This window comes from Neofelis nebulosa, chromosome 7, assembly GCF_028018385.1.
Source record: "Neofelis nebulosa isolate mNeoNeb1 chromosome 7, mNeoNeb1.pri, whole genome shotgun sequence".
NCBI lineage: Eukaryota > Metazoa > Chordata > Mammalia > Carnivora > Felidae > Neofelis > Neofelis nebulosa.
Genome location: NC_080788.1, coordinates 82668529 through 82686783, shown reverse-complemented (window position 1 = coordinate 82686783; position 18255 = coordinate 82668529). Strand labels below are relative to the sequence as shown.

At 39.5% G+C, this 18255-nt stretch overlaps 1 pseudogene; it reads right to left on the bottom strand.

The window, feature by feature from the left end:
- Nucleotides 1–17455: 17455 nt before the first annotated feature.
- On the bottom strand, nucleotides 17456–17572 carry LOC131518547 (U2 spliceosomal RNA; annotated as a pseudogene).
- Nucleotides 17573–18255: the final 683 nt, after the last annotated feature.

Here is an 18255-nt window from a genome sequence, read left to right as displayed (position 1 = left end):
AGGACTTCTCAGTCTCCATAGTCATGTGAGCCAGTTCTTCATAATACATCTCTCCTTTTCTTTCATTGTCTCTCTTGATAAATATAGATATGGACATAAGTATATCTTATTGGTTATATATGTAGGGAAAGATAGATACATCTTATTGATTCTGTTTCTCTGAAGACTACTGATGAATACAGATATTAAAACATGTAAAGTTTTGGAGGCTAGAAGTCCAAGATAAAGGTTTGGTTTCTGGTGGGGTCTATCTTCCTGGCTTGTATATAGCTGTCTTCGTTTTGTGTATCTATAGCGAGAGAGACCATCAGTCCCAGTCTCTTTCTCTTATAAGGACAAGAGTCCTATTGGATTAGAGCCTCACCCTTTTGACCCTATTTAACCTTAATTACATCTATAACAGCCCTATCTCCAAATACAACCATACTGGGGGCTTGGGCTTTAATGTACGAATGTTGGTGGGACACAGTTCAGTCCATAACAGTAGTCCATAAAAGTAGGCAAGACTAGGGATGCCTGGGTGGCTCAGTCAGTTGAACATCCACCTCTTGATTTTGGCTCAGTTCATGATCTCATGGTTCATGGGTTCAAGCCACATATCTATGCTGTTAATGCAGAGCCTACTTGGGATTCAGTCTCTCCTCCTCTCTCTACCCCTCCCTCATGCTCTCTCTCTCTCTCTCTCTCAAAAATAAATAAACAAACATTTTTTTAAAAAGTAGGCAAGACTAGATAGAAGGAGGAAGAGACTATTCAAAGACATAATAATTGAGAACTTTTAGAACTGATGTTCAGTAAACTTAAAAAATCCAAAGCAGAGGGGTGCCTGGGTAGCTCAGTGGGTTAAGCATCCGACCTTGGTTCAGGTCATGATCTCATGGTTTGTGGGTTTGTAATTTTGAGCCCCACATCGGGCTCTGTGCTAACAGCTTGGAGCCTGGAGCCTGCTTCAGATTCTGTGTCTCCCTCTTTCTCTGCCCCTCCCCTGTTTGTACTCTGTCTCTCTCCCTCTCAAAAATAAATAAACATGAAAAAAAAATGTTTTTAATCCAAAACAGTATAAATGACAATACATACATGCTCAGACATATCATACTCAAATTTCAGAATACCAAAGACAACAATAATGTTAAAGGCAGATAGAGAAGACAGATTATCTACAAAGGAACCTCTATTATACTGAAAGCTAATTTCTCAGCTTCAATGACAGAAAAAGATAATGGAATGATGTCTTTAAAATCAACTATGGGGGCGCCTGGGTGGTAAGCGTCCAACTTCAGCTCAGGTCATGATCTCACAGTTTGTGAGTTCGAGCCCCACGTCAGGTTCTGTGCTGACAGCTTGGAGCCTGGAGCCTGGAGCCTGCTTCAGATTCTGTGTCTCCTTCTCTCTCTGCCCCTCCCCAACTTGTGCTCTGTCTCTCTATGTTTCTCAAAAAATAAATAAATGTAAAAAAAGTTTTTTTAAATCAACCATGAACCTAGAAACATTTATTTAGTGAAACTTTTTTTAAATAATAAATTCAAAATAAAGATGTTTTCTGAAAAATTTAGACTGAGAATTCTCACTAAAAAAATTCATACAGAATGTATTCCAGAAGAAAGAAAACAAACCCAGCAAGATCTAAGATGAAGGAAGGAACCATGAGCAAAGGAAATAGTAATGTGGATAAGTAAAACCAAATGTTTACTGTATAAAATAATAATACTGGGAATTAATTTATTGGGCTATAAATTAAATTACTGGAAAACAATAACACATAGGTAGGGTGGTGGATAATCAGAGTTATAAAACAAACATTCAAGCTCCTGTGACAATCTAGAAAAGGATAACTGTATTGGCTAATTTTAGGATTTGTTAAAATGCATGTGAAATTTTTGAGAATAACACTGAAAGAATAGAAATAGACTACAATTTCCAATTAGTAGAGGAGGAGAAATAAAATAAAAAAACTCAGTTAAAGCCAAAAAAACAGTCAAGAAACAAAGACAAATAGGGAGAGAGGAGGTGGATCGAATGGAACACACAAAATAAGATGGTAAAAAGAAATCCAAAGATCTATATGATTACAAAGGGCCACCCGGGTGGCTCAGTCAGTTAAGCTTCTGACTTTGACTCAGGTCATGATCCCATGGTTTGTTGGTTTGAGTCCCATGTCAGGCCCTGTGCTGATAGCTCAGAGCCTGGAGCCTGCTTTGGATTCTGTGTCTCCCTCTTTCTCTGCTCCTTCCCTGCTTACGCTCTGTCTCTTCTGTCTCTCAAAAATAAACAAACATTGAAAAAAAATTAAGAAATATGGTAGAACTTTCCAACTGAAATGCAAAACCTGCTCTCAGATAAAAAGAAATCCATCTCTATGCCATTTACACAAGAAGTATCTATAGTTTGAGATAAAGAGTATGTGAGCCTTGATCTCAGGGTTGTAAATGCAAGCCTCATTTTGAGTGTAGAGATTATTTAAAAATAAAATCCAAAAAAATAAATAAAGGATTAAAAAAGAGAGACATCCAGGAAATGCTAACCAAAAAAAAGCAGCAGACGTGTATTCATGATAAATAAAATAGATGTTAAGGCAAAAAGCATAAACAGAGATGAAAGACATTCTAAGATGATAACATTATCCACCAAGAAAGTTTAATAATTATGAAGTTTTATGTACCTAATAAAAGGACTTTAAATTATGTAAAGCTAAAACAGACAGGACTTAAGGAGAAACTGCCAAATTTAACATCATATGGAAGTTTTTTTTTTTTAATGTTTATTTTTGAGAGAGAGAGAAAGAGAGAGCAAGTGCATGAGTGAGGGAGGGGAAGAGAGAGAGAGGGACAGAGGATTTGCAGTGGGCTCTACCCTGAGAGTAGACAGCCTGATGAGGGGCTGGGATTCACGAACCATGAGATCATGACCTAAGCCAAAGTCAGATGCTTAACCAACTGAACCACCCAGGCTCCTCATATGGAAGATTGTAACACACTTATCTTAGTAACAGAGAGCAAAAGATCCCTGAAAAATCAGTAAAAGTATTAAAGATTCAGGGACCACAATTTAAAAAGCTTAGTATAATGGACACATACAGAATATGAGTTGTACCCAAGAATTAGAGACTGTGCAGTCTTTCTAAACACCTATGGAAAGAAAACTCATACTGTCCACAAAATAGATCTCAACTAATTTCAAATTAGTGTTATTACAAAGACTATGATCTCTAATAAATTCAATTAAATTGGAAATAATACAAAAACATAACTATACATATTCTGTATACAAAATATTAAAAATACTTCTAATAACACATAGATTAGAAAATATTTCAAAACAATGATTAAAAACACTGTACATCAGAATGGGCAAATTTCCCCACACAGAGAAACTTATAGCTTTAAATGCATATTTAAAAAAGAGGAAAACTAAAAATGAATGATTTAAGCAACCAAGGGGAGAAATTAGAAAAATAACACAACAAACCCAAAGAAAGTAGAAGGATATAAGAGATTAAAAGTAGAAAATGAGGGGCACCTGGGTGGCTCAGTCGATTGAACCTCCAACTCTTGATTTCAGCTCGGGTCATGATTTCACGGTTCATGAGTTCGAGTCCCACATCAGGTGCTATGCTGAGTGTGTAGCCTACTTAAAATTCTCTCTCTTTCCTTCTCTACCTCTGCCCTTCTCCCCTGCTCACACACTCTCTCTCTGCAAAATAAAAAAAATAAAAGTAGCAAATGAAACAGAAGACAAACACATAATAAAAGAACCAATAAAGCAAGAAGTTTTCTTTGAAAATACTAGCACAACTGATAAACTTTGGACAAGAATAATCAAGACAAAAAGAGAAGAGGTATAAACAAGCCATGTTTGGAGTGGAGTGGGGGGCACATTACAGATAAAGCAGGAAATAAAATGACAAAAAAATGTGAATAACTGTGTCGAAAGATTTGAAAGTTTAGATGAAAGGAAAAACCCAGGAAAACATTAAATTATATCAGACTGATACTTTCACAGAATGGTATAAATTGAAAATTCACTAAGAATTCTCAGCCTCACATGAAACAGGGATGATATTTTTGATGATCTTTCAAAGATTGTTTGGATATTTCCTGACTAGAAAAAGGAGGACTGCCTGAATTCTCAAATTACATGCTAAATCTGTGATGGTAGAGTAAAAGACAAATTAAGTATTATTTAAGGGTGGGAATGGAGTGCAAAAAGGCTTAAATACCAGAACCCTATAGACCACGGAAAGCAATATCAAGTGTGGAATTAAATGAGTTCCTATTAAAAAAATGCCTCTACAACTCATTTTCTGTTCATTATTTTGTGCAATCTCACAAATTCAAGTTTTAGGCGATAGAGCATTAACTTTGGAGTTGGATGTTTTTCAGTTTGATCAAAACTGGAGTAATATCAGCTTTTCAGGCTCCCCCTCCACTTCCTGGTGCAATAAGAACTCATCACACTATATGGACTCCTTCATCACCTGACCGAGAGTTTGCACCATCTTCGCCCAATTAACTAATCAAATGACTGAGAAACAGATGAGACTGTGCAAAAACATGGGCTCTGAAGTTACAACAACCAGGGTTCAAATCCACCATGGAGTTTGCATGATCTTAAGAAAATTACATTAATATCTGTGCATCTCATTTTCCTCACCTGCCAAATAAATATGAGATTGTTCATAGATGGATTTAGTACAGGAAGTGTTTTTATGCAAAGTGTTTATTGTGGAGTTGATAGGTGCTCTATAATGTAGTTCTCATCCCTGACCCTTTCTCAGTATTGGTGGGCAAAACCTATTTCTAACTAGGTATAACTTATGTACAATGAAAATGCTTCCCCCTAGGATGTGGCTTAGGGAGTTGTATGCATCACGTGTTTAATAATCCTACTGTTTGGACCAAAATGTTCAATTTTGAGAAATTTTGCATTTTGGGTTTTATCATACTTTCTAGGGGGCTGATTAGCATTTTAAAGTCTGGATTAGTACTATAACAGAGAATGTCCTGCTTTGAAATGGCTGTGGGAGGAGACAAGAGAAGTCATAAGGCTATCCGTGAAGTGGCTGGCTGTCCACACCAATATGCTGCCGTACTAGTGTCTTGTTCATGTGTGTAAATATATGAAAAGAAACTTTTGTGAACTGGCTTGCTTGAAACTTTTAAAGATATGTTCCCCTGGTGGGAAATCTATTTTCTGTCCAAACAACTGACTTCCACTAAGTTGTTCATAGTTGACAAATTAATCTTTGAGTATATATTGCTATCAAGCTATATTTCAAGTCTAGAATTCCTAGGACAGTATCTCTCAACATTGATGTTTTGGGTTTCTTTGCTTTTTCAATTTTTTTAATTTTTTAAATGCTTGATTTATTTTTGAGAGAGAGACAGAGAGGCAGAGCTTGAGCAGAGAGGGGCAGAGAGAGGAAGACACAGAATCTGAAGCAGACTCCAGGCTCCGAGCTGTCAGCACAGAGCCCGACGCAGAGTTCAAACCCGCAAATCATGAGATCATGAGCTGAGCCAATGTCAGATGCTTAACTGACTGAGCCACCAAGGCACCTCTGGTTTCTTTTAAAGTTGGGGACCTAACCTATTACTGGATTGTGAAATCACCTGCTCTGAAGGACGGCAGTGATGGTTAGCTGGTTATGATCTATATTGAAAACATATATAGAGGGATATTTAGGAAACTTTCTGTGTTAAATGTTTGAGTGTGGATGTGTGGATGTACATACACACAGTGGGTCATGATGTCAAAAGTATTTCTTACCCTGGGTCATGGTCAAAATGAGAATGAAAGCTGCTGTTCCATGTGAACTGGCAGAAAGGTATGAGGCAGGGGTGGAGGGTAAGATTCTTTCCTGGTTCTAAAATCTGAGACCTCGCAGCTCACCTCATACGCATACCCACACACACAACAGACAGTTCCTGGTGTTCAAATTTGTTTTGGAAGCCAGTTTTTGAGGACTCAGAAGGCATCATGTAAGAGAAAGATTTATCAAACCAGCCTAGAAAATCTTTCACCTGCAATGTACTATACTCAGAGTACTAAATACCCCAAAATTGAGTGTAGCAATGTTCCATAGGGAAAATGCAATCATTTTCATTTTATGAAGTGAGATACTTACTAACCTGGAGTAAAAGAGACCTAAGTTGGTTGCCATAAACCTGATGATGACTTCAGTAAAGTAGTCACATCTCTGGATTCAGCTGCCTCAGGGATAAAACATCGAGGATCTTTAAGGTGTCTTCTTGCTCTGTAATATGAAGTTCCAATATCTTCCTTAGCATCCCACCTTCGTCTGTGCAGCAGAATAGTAGTGGGTCGAGGGAATAGCACAAAATTTACAGTAAGAATAACCTGCCTAGTCTCTGGCTCTATGACATCAAGCATGTCACCAAATCCCTCTTGGCCTCCATTTTTTTATCTATAAAATATAAATAATAGCTTTCACCTATAAAAGATGAAATGTAAAAGCACGTAATAAAATATTCAATGATTTCTTCGTTACTTCTCGAAAGCCTCCTCTTTTCCACCTGGTAGCTTGTGGAGGTTGACTTTTGCTCTCCAATATGCCACCTGTACTTAAGCAGTGAATCTGTAGTGAGAGAAGGGGCTTGGTGGATGGGGAAGAGCAAAAAGGAAGGAGGAGGGTGAGGGCGGAGTCCTGTCCCAGCAGAACTGAGGGGAGCTGGGGAATCCTGGTTGTCATGGAATCCCTTCAGGGCCTGGCCCTGCTGCCTCCCCAGGCTCTTTCCTCCTTCAGGACTACCCACCACCCCAACCCCACCCCCTGCCTCTGAAGGGCCTCAACAACCCTGAGTAGGAGAAGGAGGACTTGGTGGAAACAGGAAAGTGAAGGAAGGCTCTAAGCTGCAGTGTTGGGGAGGGTGTCTATGGCAGCCTCTGTTTTTAAAGGACGGAGGATTTATTGTCTCCATCCTACAGTCTCAGACAAAACAAAACAAAACAAAACAGCCTCTCCACCAACACCAGTGAGCAAATGAGATTTTTATTGGTCTCATTGAGGGAGATATGTAAGGAGGCTTACCTCACAGTGTACATATTACTTGGATGACAAAAGTCGCCGGCAGACTTCTCGGTTCTTGTCTGAAAGCTCCACGGAGGCCACCAACCACTTAGTCTCCTTCTCCCTCCCCCCCCCCCGCCCCCCACCACCACCCGCATTGTCCATTGAGGCTGCTTTTACCTCTCCAGGGCCTCTGTTCACCACTCTCCTTTCCTGAGACAAAGCATTTTAGTTCCTCCCATTTTGTCTTCTCAAACCTATCACTTGACAGCATCCTCAGTGAAAAAGTAAATAAACTGCTCCTGTCGTCCTGAATCATTCTCCTCAGAAATTATAAATAATAAACCAGTTTTTTTCCTTATCACACTTGTATACATGTCTGCAAAAATCATTTGTGGGTGGCATTGTTGTTGATATTGCACATCAAAGATATATGCTGGATGAGAAAAGGGGTATGGTATGAGAAGAAGCTCCGAGTACCTGAAAAGCTGATAACAGGTCCCAGATGGATGCAGTATGGCTGGTGGACTATTAGTATGGAAATGACGGAGGGCACATCCTTTGTAATGGTCTCAACCTAGATGATCCCCATGCCCAGACTACCACCTAAAGTTATAGTGAAGTTCCATTACCCAATTCATCTTCTTACAACATTTATTTCATCAAGTCTTCATCTGCTAAAAATGAATGGTGAATCTCAATTCCCTTTAAAGGGATGAAGAATCAGGCTTGAGGCTTAATTTCACCTGTTGTCTATTTTATAATAAGGTCTTGAAGGACAGGGGCTATGTGGTACTCATTTAAGAACATATCCCATAGGTTTATCATGGTGCCCTCCAAATAAAAGGCAGCCAAACACTCTGTGTTGAAATGGATAGACTTTGATATCATAAAAATACATAAAAATGCTTTTATAAGTAGACTTCTATAAAAACCTAATTTTAATCAAATATTTTCTTTGCCATTTTCTACCAAGCTGTAATTCAGCTTCTAATCTAACTCATTATATGATTAAAGAATGCTGTCATTTAACACTTGTGGGACTAGAGATTAATACAGAGAATGTTGTTTAAAGGGCTTTCTCTTGAAACATGGCCCAGATTAAAAATGAAGCACATTTATATAGCTATCAATGGCATTGACCATGAGCCTCTTCCTATATTCACTCTCACTAGTTAGTACTCTTCGCTCTTTGCTCTTCCACAAAAATCCTGAGTTTTCTTTTTACCAATATAAAATATATTTCTGACTCAAGAGACTATTGCTTAATATGGAGAATAACCAATTTGGCCATATTATAAAAAACTTTTGGAAAGCGATACTTTAAAATTTTCCTTGTATTTGACTAAAGTTACCATTCTGGACCGGGAAAATACAAATTAAACAGTCAGGTATCAAGACTGGAAATGTTCTGTTAGCCAGGAGCTGGGAAGACGAAGATGAGAACAAAGAAGATGAAAGAAAAATTTGCCCACCTTCTAGGCTGGTTGGTGTTTCCTGTTCGAAGATGGTTGTAAAGAGATTACAGACATACCTCCTGGATTTGTTACAAGACAGAGACATCATTCTGATTTGGTCATGGCCTCACTGTCATAGATGACAGACTTGGATTTTTTTTTTTTTTTAATTTTTTTTCAATGTTTTTTATTTATTTTTGGGACAGAGAGAGACAGAGCATGAACGGGGAAGGGGCAGAGAGAGAGGGAGACACACAGAATTGGAAACAGGCTCCAGGCTCCGAGCCATCAGCCCAGAGCCTGACGCGGGGCTCGAACTCACGGACCTCGAGATCGTGACCTGGCTGAAGTCGGACGCTTAACCGACTGCGCCACCCAGGCGCCCCCAGACTTGGATTTTTGATATGAACTGTGTTCCTTACAAACTTGAGTCCTGGGCTCCAGACAGGGTCTGGACCTCAGACACTGTGTCACCCTCACCCTCGTGGACTAGGTACACTTAGTGCTGAGGACACTGAAAAAAAAAAAAAAAACTTTCAATACTCAGTGTTAGCACTTACCCAAATAAAGCCCTCTAAAGCCTATAGCCAGGGTCATTTAGTTTGCTCCTACAGGTGCAGCTTTGCCCCAGGCTCAAAGATGAATTAAAGAACCCCATCACTAACTTACAGCAACTGTGAGTTAATCAAGTTTTATAGATTTTACTACCCCCAATTCTCCACACCTTGTAGAAATGAGGCCCATACTCGGTTCTCTGTGATTATGCTGTGAATTCGAGTGGTATCTCAACACAGGTGTGTACTGTGTTTTGAAAGTTAGAGTTAGGCCACTTCACTTTCATCAAAGACCCACCTTACCCCCTATTTTTCTAACTGAAAGAAATGCAAAGAGGACTTTTGCTTTTATGAAAAAGTCTGAAAGTAAAAATATTGCATTCTGCATTTGTTTTGCAGTGATCCATTGTACAGGCACCACGCACCCCAGCAGCAAGAGTGGTCCTGCCAAGCTCCTTCCCCTGAAACTACACTCAGCCTGTCAGCATCAGACCACCATAGCTTTGAAGGGTGTCTGTGAGCATGTGTGCTTTGTCTCAATGTATTTTGTGCATCCCTTAGCAAGATGTTTCTTAAGGGATCAGAAAAGCCTAAGAGAGGTGATTTTTGGGGGGTCTGAGAACGCTCCAATAATTTTTCTAATAAATTCATGGTAACTGCTCACTTTACACCATCTATTTTCAGACAGCAGGGGAATCGCTGCATTGTGTCCTTTCCTTCACGTTCTGCTCTCTCCTCCCTGTCTTACCTTCACTAATGCTCTGGGGTACTAGAATCCTGCCCTCAAATCCCAGACCCATGACTGCATCCTTGTTTTAGAAGCCTACGGCCTGCTTGATCAGACCACCATCAACAACCATCCCTGCAATCCCCAAAAGTAATCCCCAAGTAATGTGCTTACTGCTGGCTCCGCACTAAAACACCTGCCCTAACCACCAAATCGGCCCAATACCTTAAGCTTAGCTTTTTCTGCTCTAGATTACCTACTTGTTTACTAGGTAACCAGCCATTTTGGTATGCCTGGGACTGAAATGTTTCCTGAGACATGAGACTCTTCATGCCAAAACCAGGGAAGGCGCTGGGAAACCAGGACAAGTTGATCACCCTATTTTCTACCAACTACTGATTAGAATTCGTGCCTTGACTCAAGTACTTCTTGTGCTTCGTTTCTATGTACTAGGTTATAGAAATAAATTAAAGATCTATCACTACCTGATAGATCTACATCTTTCAAGTCAGATTCCCTGGAAAGCAGACACAGACACAGATTCATATGTAGGAAATTTAAAAAGGAACGCTCTGATCACACCTGTGGGTAGTGTTGTACTGGTAAATACTAACTTGTTTCCCTGGGGTGGCATTGGTGGGAAGCCCTGATTTGTAGAGTTTGCTGATGTCTATGGTATAAATACTCCCACCATGACTGATTTTAAGCTGACAATCTGACATTAATAAGCTTGCAAGATCTCTGCAAATTTATTTATTGGCTCCCATAATCCAGTACAAACTCACTCCAAGACACCACTGCCAATGGTGGACGAGAAGAAAGCAGAATTGAAGAAAGGGAAGTGGTGGGCTAAGATATACTCACAACAAAGACCTCACTGAACTGCACTGAGAGCTCTGAAACTGACATGGCCCTTCAGAGTTATCCCAAATTGAGGTAAAAAGGCTGGGTATTTATACCCGCATATTTACCAGTAATTGGATGCTGACTACTCCCAGGAAAGGGATTGCAACATTAGGCAAAGTAGTCCTCTTTAGCCAAGGACAATTCCTGGAGAGGACTGACGGCTGAAGCCTGTCATCCTGCATTACTCTCAGAAGTTGAGTCTTTCGCTGCTATAAGGAGGGGTGGGCAGTGTGGCAGAGCATCCACTGTAGTCTACACTTTTCACAGCTCAGAACCACTCCTTATAAATTCTAGAACCATTTTTCCTTTTCAGTAGATCTCTTTCTCTGGGAAAAACTTACAAGAAGAACATTAGTGGGACAAACTATAGGCCCACTGCTGTAGTTGTTACCGAGGCCACAAGTGATACTCATAGATTCCCTCTTTTACACTCCATTCAGGATTTCCCTTGCCCTGAGCTAGCACGTCTGCTCATTTCAGTACTTACAAGTGGCATGACTCAGATCCTTAACTTTGAGCCTCTGGTCACCATGTGCTTCTCATGTCATGGTTGCTGTGCTTGCTTGTTTATTGTCAAATTTAAGCAAGAGTACCAAAACACACCCAAATGGATCACATGAGTGTCCTACCTATTCCTTCCTGGTCCCAGTGTGTAACAGAAGCTCCTCTTCCCTCTGAGGATTAAGGTTAATTACTCTTATCAAAGTAGTGAGATTATTCTTCTGGTCTGCTGGATCCCTTGACATGGAAACATAAAGTAATTGGGTGGTAGCCATAGCTTAAATTTCAATAGTGCTCTTATTGTGTAAGCATCCCCACTTTGAGAAACATAACCTCTAAATCCACAGAACCCAGGACTGTGGGAACACGAAGAATAAATTCCCCAAAGGCCTATTAAGAACAATCCTATGGTTCCTAGACTCATGTATTCTACCTATTGTTGATGGTTCACATACTCTTTAGCATTCATGTAGTGAATCCATATCAGAAAATGTATCTTTTCCAATTAAAATAAGTGACTCCCCCTCCCAGAGTAAAAGGGGCTGCAAAATAGTCAACATGTCACCAAGTCATTGATTGGTCTCCTTGAAAGATGGTACTGGGGACTCACTTTTGATCTGTGTTGCTGGAAATTTGGACAGGTTGGACATTTGGAAGTGGCATAGTTAGTTCAGGCTCAGGATGTGGAAGCTGGCATTGTTAGGTCAGTGCATAGCCTCCAGCCCTGCCATCTTGGTAATTCTGTGCACTCATTTTGCCAGCATTGGGTAGTTGATGATAGAACTTGGCTGATGTTAACCAGTCAAGTCATTCTGGCTAATTGGTTGTTTAGTGTCTTTTCCATGGCATATGCACACTGGTAAGCATTAACATCCAATACAAAGATCTTCACATATTGTGCCCACTCCAATAAGTCCATCCAAATGTCTCTCCCCCAGACATCCTTTTTCCTAAAATTCCAATATTTATCCTCTCTTCTTTCCCTTCTGATCACTTGCCACTGCCCATGTGTCTGTATATATGCTAACCTGAGTCCATTCTCTCTATGAAGGTGGATGATCAGGTATGCCACTTGAATCTCTCTGCTCACCAGGAGGATTTCTTCTCATTGCTGTCTGTTAAGGCCATGCCTAAGTGAAGCTGAGGTGAAGCTATAGTCAATTTTTGGTTTGTACCCACATTCTAAGACTATCCAGTTATGAAAAAAACCTAGATTTTTTTTTTCTCTTCCATCATCTGATCATAGCCTGTGTTAGTTTGGGTTCTCAAGGAAGCAGACAGCAAGACAGTTGAAAATGCAAGGTATTTTTGAAGGTAAACCCTGTAAAAGATAATGAGAAGAGGGAGCAAGAATAAGCAGAGAAAGCCTGTCAGGCCAGTAGCTTCTGGATTGTGTGAAACAAGATAGAACCAGTGTATTCCATGGTCATGGGCCCACTCCTGCACCTCTTTTGCTGTGAAGTAAATCTCTGCATTGGATGCTACATTATGTGGGATTTCATGACTCTCAACCAAGTACTCTGAGTCCCCAGATAGTGAGACGGCTGAGGTTCTGGGGATAGGGAAAGGCAAACCCATACCTGGAATTGCTGTCTGTTCTTGTGAGAATGAACTGTTGGGCCCTTCCAGAGGACCATATATATAATCAATATGCTACCAATTGATCACCAATGTAATCAATATGCTACCAAGTTACTGATTTGTCTCCTCAAGAAACAGTGCCGGGGCGCCTAGGTGGCTCAGTCGGTTGAGCTTCCGACTTCAGCTTAGGTCATGATCTCATGGCTCGTGAGTTCGAGCCCCGTGTCGGGCTCTGTGCTGACAGCTCAGAGCCTGGAGCCTGCTTCACATTCAGGGTCTCCCTCTCTCTCTCTCTGCCCTCTCCCACTCATGCTCTCTCTGTCTCTCAAAAATAAATGAGCATTTTAAAAAAATAAAAAAAAAAAAAGAAATAGTGCCATATTGGAGGCTCAGCCTTGCTGTCTCTTGCCAGCAAATTGGATATTCAGACTAGCTTAGTCAGCTGAATCAGTAGCCAGGTGAGCTTTAAGTGGGAGTTATGTTATTGTGCCCACATCTCTCTACAGTGACCACTTTGCTTATGAACTCACTCTGCCACTGGGGTAACTGATGACAAAGGGTGGCTAATGTCAACTGGCCAAGTCATTTCATATATTTAGTTGTTCAGTGCCTCTTCCATGGTTAATGCTTTCTGATGGGCATTATTATGTAATACAAAAAATGTTCATACTTCATATCCACTCCCATATTCCCAGCTCTATGCCTCAACACCAGACCTCCTTATCTCTGATTTTCTAGTCCTTCCTCTTTCAGGCCCCTTGGCAAGATTGCCAGGCTATTCACCACTGTCTGTGTGTCCACAGATTTTCTCGCCTCAGGTTACTTCTACAAAAAGTGAATGATCAGGAGTACCACTCATAGATCCACCCATTTGGAACCAATGTCTTTCAAGATCACTCCAGATGTAGCCACATATATTTTCAATTTGTACCCATTTAGTGAAAGGAAATATCCCATTTATAAACTGTGCATGTGTTCTTTTCTTCCCTTCAGCTGGTCATAGGAGGCCTCTTATAAGGTGGTGGGTGATGCAAGAATCTGAACTACTTGCTTATTTAGCTTACTTGTGCAATCTAGAGTCCTGCTCAGGTATGATCCCACATATACTATTTCTGTCTTACAATGGATTGCTTCTGGGGCTGCCCATCTTTATGAATTGAGGGTTGATAGAACTCATTCATTATGGGCAGCTCCAGATGTATGATCACTTGGTGTCCATGTCCAATTGTTCCTTTAATGGCATGGCCTTACTCCAGAACTCCAGAGACCTGAATTCTAATTGTCCCTTTAAGACTTTCCATAAATTCTACATTATTATATCTTTCCCACTATTTATACCTCCAACACCATAGAGTCTTCCGGATAGCATGGCTCAAGCAGCAGAATTACATATACCAAACCCTGTATCTTCTATGGGATTCTTTGCTATTCTGGACAACCCTGAAATCTGGCAGCCTTCCCTCTCAGTTGTTATGTGGGTTCAAGCGGAATTCCTAGGTATATAATAATGATTCTAAACCAGAAATGATTTTGCTCCCCAGGGGACATTTGGCAGTCTGGAGCCCTTTTTTTTTTTTTTTTTTAATTTTTATGACTAGAGTAAGAGGAGTACTATTGGCATCAATTTAGGTAGAGGCCAGGAATACTGTTAAACATTCTACAATGCACAAGACGACACCCAAGAATTGTCTGTTCCAACATTCCAATATAGTGCCAAAGTTGAGAAAATCTGGTGTAGAATATGTCGCCTTCAGAGCATGATGCCTACCAGGTGATGGGCTTCCTTATCTGTAGGATGGATACAAGATGTTGCAAATTTCTCTTATTTTGGAGGGAATATCCAGCCTGACAACTGGACCCCTAAAAACCCTACTGAAGTGAGAGTACCCTGATCCTTGTATGATTTATCTCTTTCCTCTGGAGTATATTGTCTTATTAGGGACCCCAGAATACTAGCTATCTTCCAGTCACCCTGTCTGATCAATATGACATCAATGTAATGAATCAAAGTGATATTCCAGACAATCAATTCTCTTCAAAATGTATAACAGATATTAAGAGAACTGGCATAGTTCTGAAGTAAAACTGTAAATGAATATTGTCAGATGTACCTGAATGAAAAATGTTTCTGATTCTCTTCCCTAATTGGAGACATTCTTATTCTTGCCAAATCAATGGCCATGTAACATGTACCTGGGGACTTACTAATCTGCTCTATAAATGGTATCATGTCTAACATAACAGCTGTTATTAGGGCTACTACTTGGTTGAACTTACAGTAAGTCTACATTCTCCAGGATCCACCTGCTTTCTTCAGGGACCAGACTAGTAAATTAGAGATTTGATAGAGACTATCACGCTTTGCTTTTTAAGGGTGGCACTAATCTCTGCTACTCCCATTTCTGGGATGAGATAATGTATTTTCTTTACTATCTTGTGTAAAGGTTGAAGATACCATCACATCTTGTCTTTTCCACTATAGTAAATCTTATTCCACAGGCCAAGAACCACATGATGGTTAGTCCAACCACCAAGTATGTCTATCCCATCGCGTTAGGACTGGTCAGATAACCACTGTAGGGGTCTGATGAAATAATGGACCCATTATAAGCTGGACTTTCGACAGGGTTCTTCTTGTTACTTGGCCCCTATGTTCCCCCTATCCTAACAAAGAGTATAACGATGCTTTGGGATCATTAGATAACAAACATCAACTCAGACCTTGTGTCTAATATTCCTCAAAATGTAAGATCCTCCTTTCCCCCAATGTACAATCAATCATCTACTTAAATAGCCTAGGTCATTTTGGGAAATTACGGGGAAAACCTTATATACTTGCTGGGGTATTGTAGGGCCTTTCCTCCTGGAGATTTGTTCACCTTTTTAGTCAGTTGGTTTGGTTTTGTCACTGGCTCAGGTCAGGGAATCGAACAGGGATTTTAATTTTTATTGTAAGGTTGCCCTTGGCCTCTTCCTTCTCCATATTTGCTCTTTTTTTTAAAAAAAAAATTTTTTAACGTTTATTTATTTTTGAGACAGGGAGAGACAGAGCATGAATGGGGGAGGGTCAGAGAGAGAGGGAGACACAGAATCTGAAACAGGCTCCAGGCTCTGAGCTGTCAGCACAGCTGACAGCGGGGCTCAAACTCACAGACCGCGAGATCATGGCCTGAGCCGAAGTCAGACGCTTAACCGACTGAGCCACCCAGGTGCCCCCATATTTGCTCTTTAAGAATATTTTAGATGTTGAGTAGCACCATCATTGAATATTCACCCCTTTTCCCCAGAGGGTTAAACTTTCACGGCTCTCTCTCCAACTTTGCAGATCATTATGGTAAGTATGGCTCTGTGGCTTCTAGAAGTTTAGTGTACCACCTGCTTTGAGATAGTATTATCCCTATTGCTGTTAATGAGCTCAGTTCTGTGACCACCTTTCCTACCACCAACCCCAGCCTACACATGACAGAAGCCACCAATAAACTCCCTTTGATACTGGTGTCCCTCTCATAAAAACATTCCTGATGGTCTTGTGAAATGCAGGGTCAGGGAGTCTTTCTTGGTGAATACAGAAATGTCCAGTTCCTAATGTCTGTCCACACCCACCCACTAGTTGATCATCGGCTACAGGTGCCCAGGAACAGTGTGTCTTGAGTTTAAATGTTGTAGTGAATTCTGAAAGTGCAGCAACTGAAAACTAACAGCTGATAGGGCAACAGTAGTTGATGAGATAGGGATCAGGAATACTTGCTCATGCAACTTAATGGAGTCCTCTGGCACTAATGCCCAATCACAGACGTACCACTTCCATCTTATGATAGATTGCTGTTGGGTCCATCTGACTTATGACCTGATAGATCTGATGGAACCTACCTTATTGTAGTTCTGGCCACATGGCCACTTGATAGCCATGGTCATGGTGTCTTTTCCAGGGTGTAGAAGCATACCAAGAACTTCTTGAAAGGTATATAATTCTCTGTAGGAATGGTGTGGATTGCTCCAAAACCCTAAGAGTCTATGTTGTAATTCTCCCATTGGGGAATTCCATAAACTCCTTGTTGTCTTTTCCCATCATAGATTCCTCCAATACCATTGAATGTGCTGTCATAAGGGCCTTTCTAAAAATATAGCCAACTACTTATTTGTATTATCAAAGATAGGAGTTATGGTTTTTCTCTGTACATTTTTTTCTACTTCATTAATTTTTACTTTTTTCTCCCTGATGACAATTTAGGCTTCCTAATGGATGATTCAAAGCTATGAAATTCTGTTTATAATATTTGTATGCAAAGCCATAAATCTCCAAGCATGGTTACCTCCCACAATTCAGCATCCCTCAAGATTTATTTTATCTTTTAGTTCAAAATATTTCCATTCTTTACTTTTTTTTTCACCCGTGAACTTTTTTACAAGTATACACTTTATTTCCAAACATTTGGAGATTTTCTTATCTTGCTATTAACTTTTATCTTAACTTTTACTATAACCGGAGAACAAATTCTCTGTGATTTTAATCCTTTGGAATTTGAGATTTCCTTTGTGGTTCAGCTTATATTCAATTTTGTAATAGTTTCATTTAATTATCTACAGTTATCAGGTGTGGCTTCTAAAATAGGTTCCTTATGTCATGTTTGCTTATGTTGAAATCTTCAATACTTTTACTGATATTTTTAATTTGCTTGTTCCATGTGTTAATCTCCTACTTGGATAGTGGACTTTTCTATCTCTCCTTGTATTTCCAACATTTGTTTTGGTTTTATTTATTTTAAACTGATAAGAACAGATACTACACTTGATCTTAGCCAAAAGGCCGAGAAGCGATTTTTTTTTTAATGCTATGCTACTTGGTGCTTACAAATTTAGAATTGTTCTCTTCTTGTTGAATTAAACCTTTATCATTATTAAATGTTCTCTATCTCCAGTAATGCTTTTTCCCTTACATTTTACTGTCTTATAATAGTATGGCAACATCAGCTCTTAGTATTTGCATTATGTATCTTTTTTATAAAGTGCTTTATACTTATCTATTGATATAGCAGCAGTATATTTTTCTTATTCTATAAATGAACATTACAGTGACTAATTTTTGAAAGTTAAACCAAATATGTATGTTCCTTTAAACATTTTGTGAAACGTACTTAAGATATTTAATTTATATTCATGACACAGCCCTATAATTATGTCCTTGTTGAATTTATCAGGATTATGTTAGCCTTCTAAAATCAAGTGTTTTCTCTTTTTCAATCCTACTGAAGACTTTATCAAAAATATGTGCTATTTCTTATTTAGTAAAATTCACCAGCAAAGTCGTATATGGGCCTATGAATGCATGTAAGCTTTGAAGTTATAGATTCGTTTTAATACATATCAAGCTAATGTTAGTATTTTCTACTCTTTTCATATAAGTTTTAATATGTTGTACTTTGGAGGAATTTTTCTATTTCACTCAAAGTTTCAAATATATTGGCATTCAGCTGTTTATAATACCATCTTTATCCTTTTAAT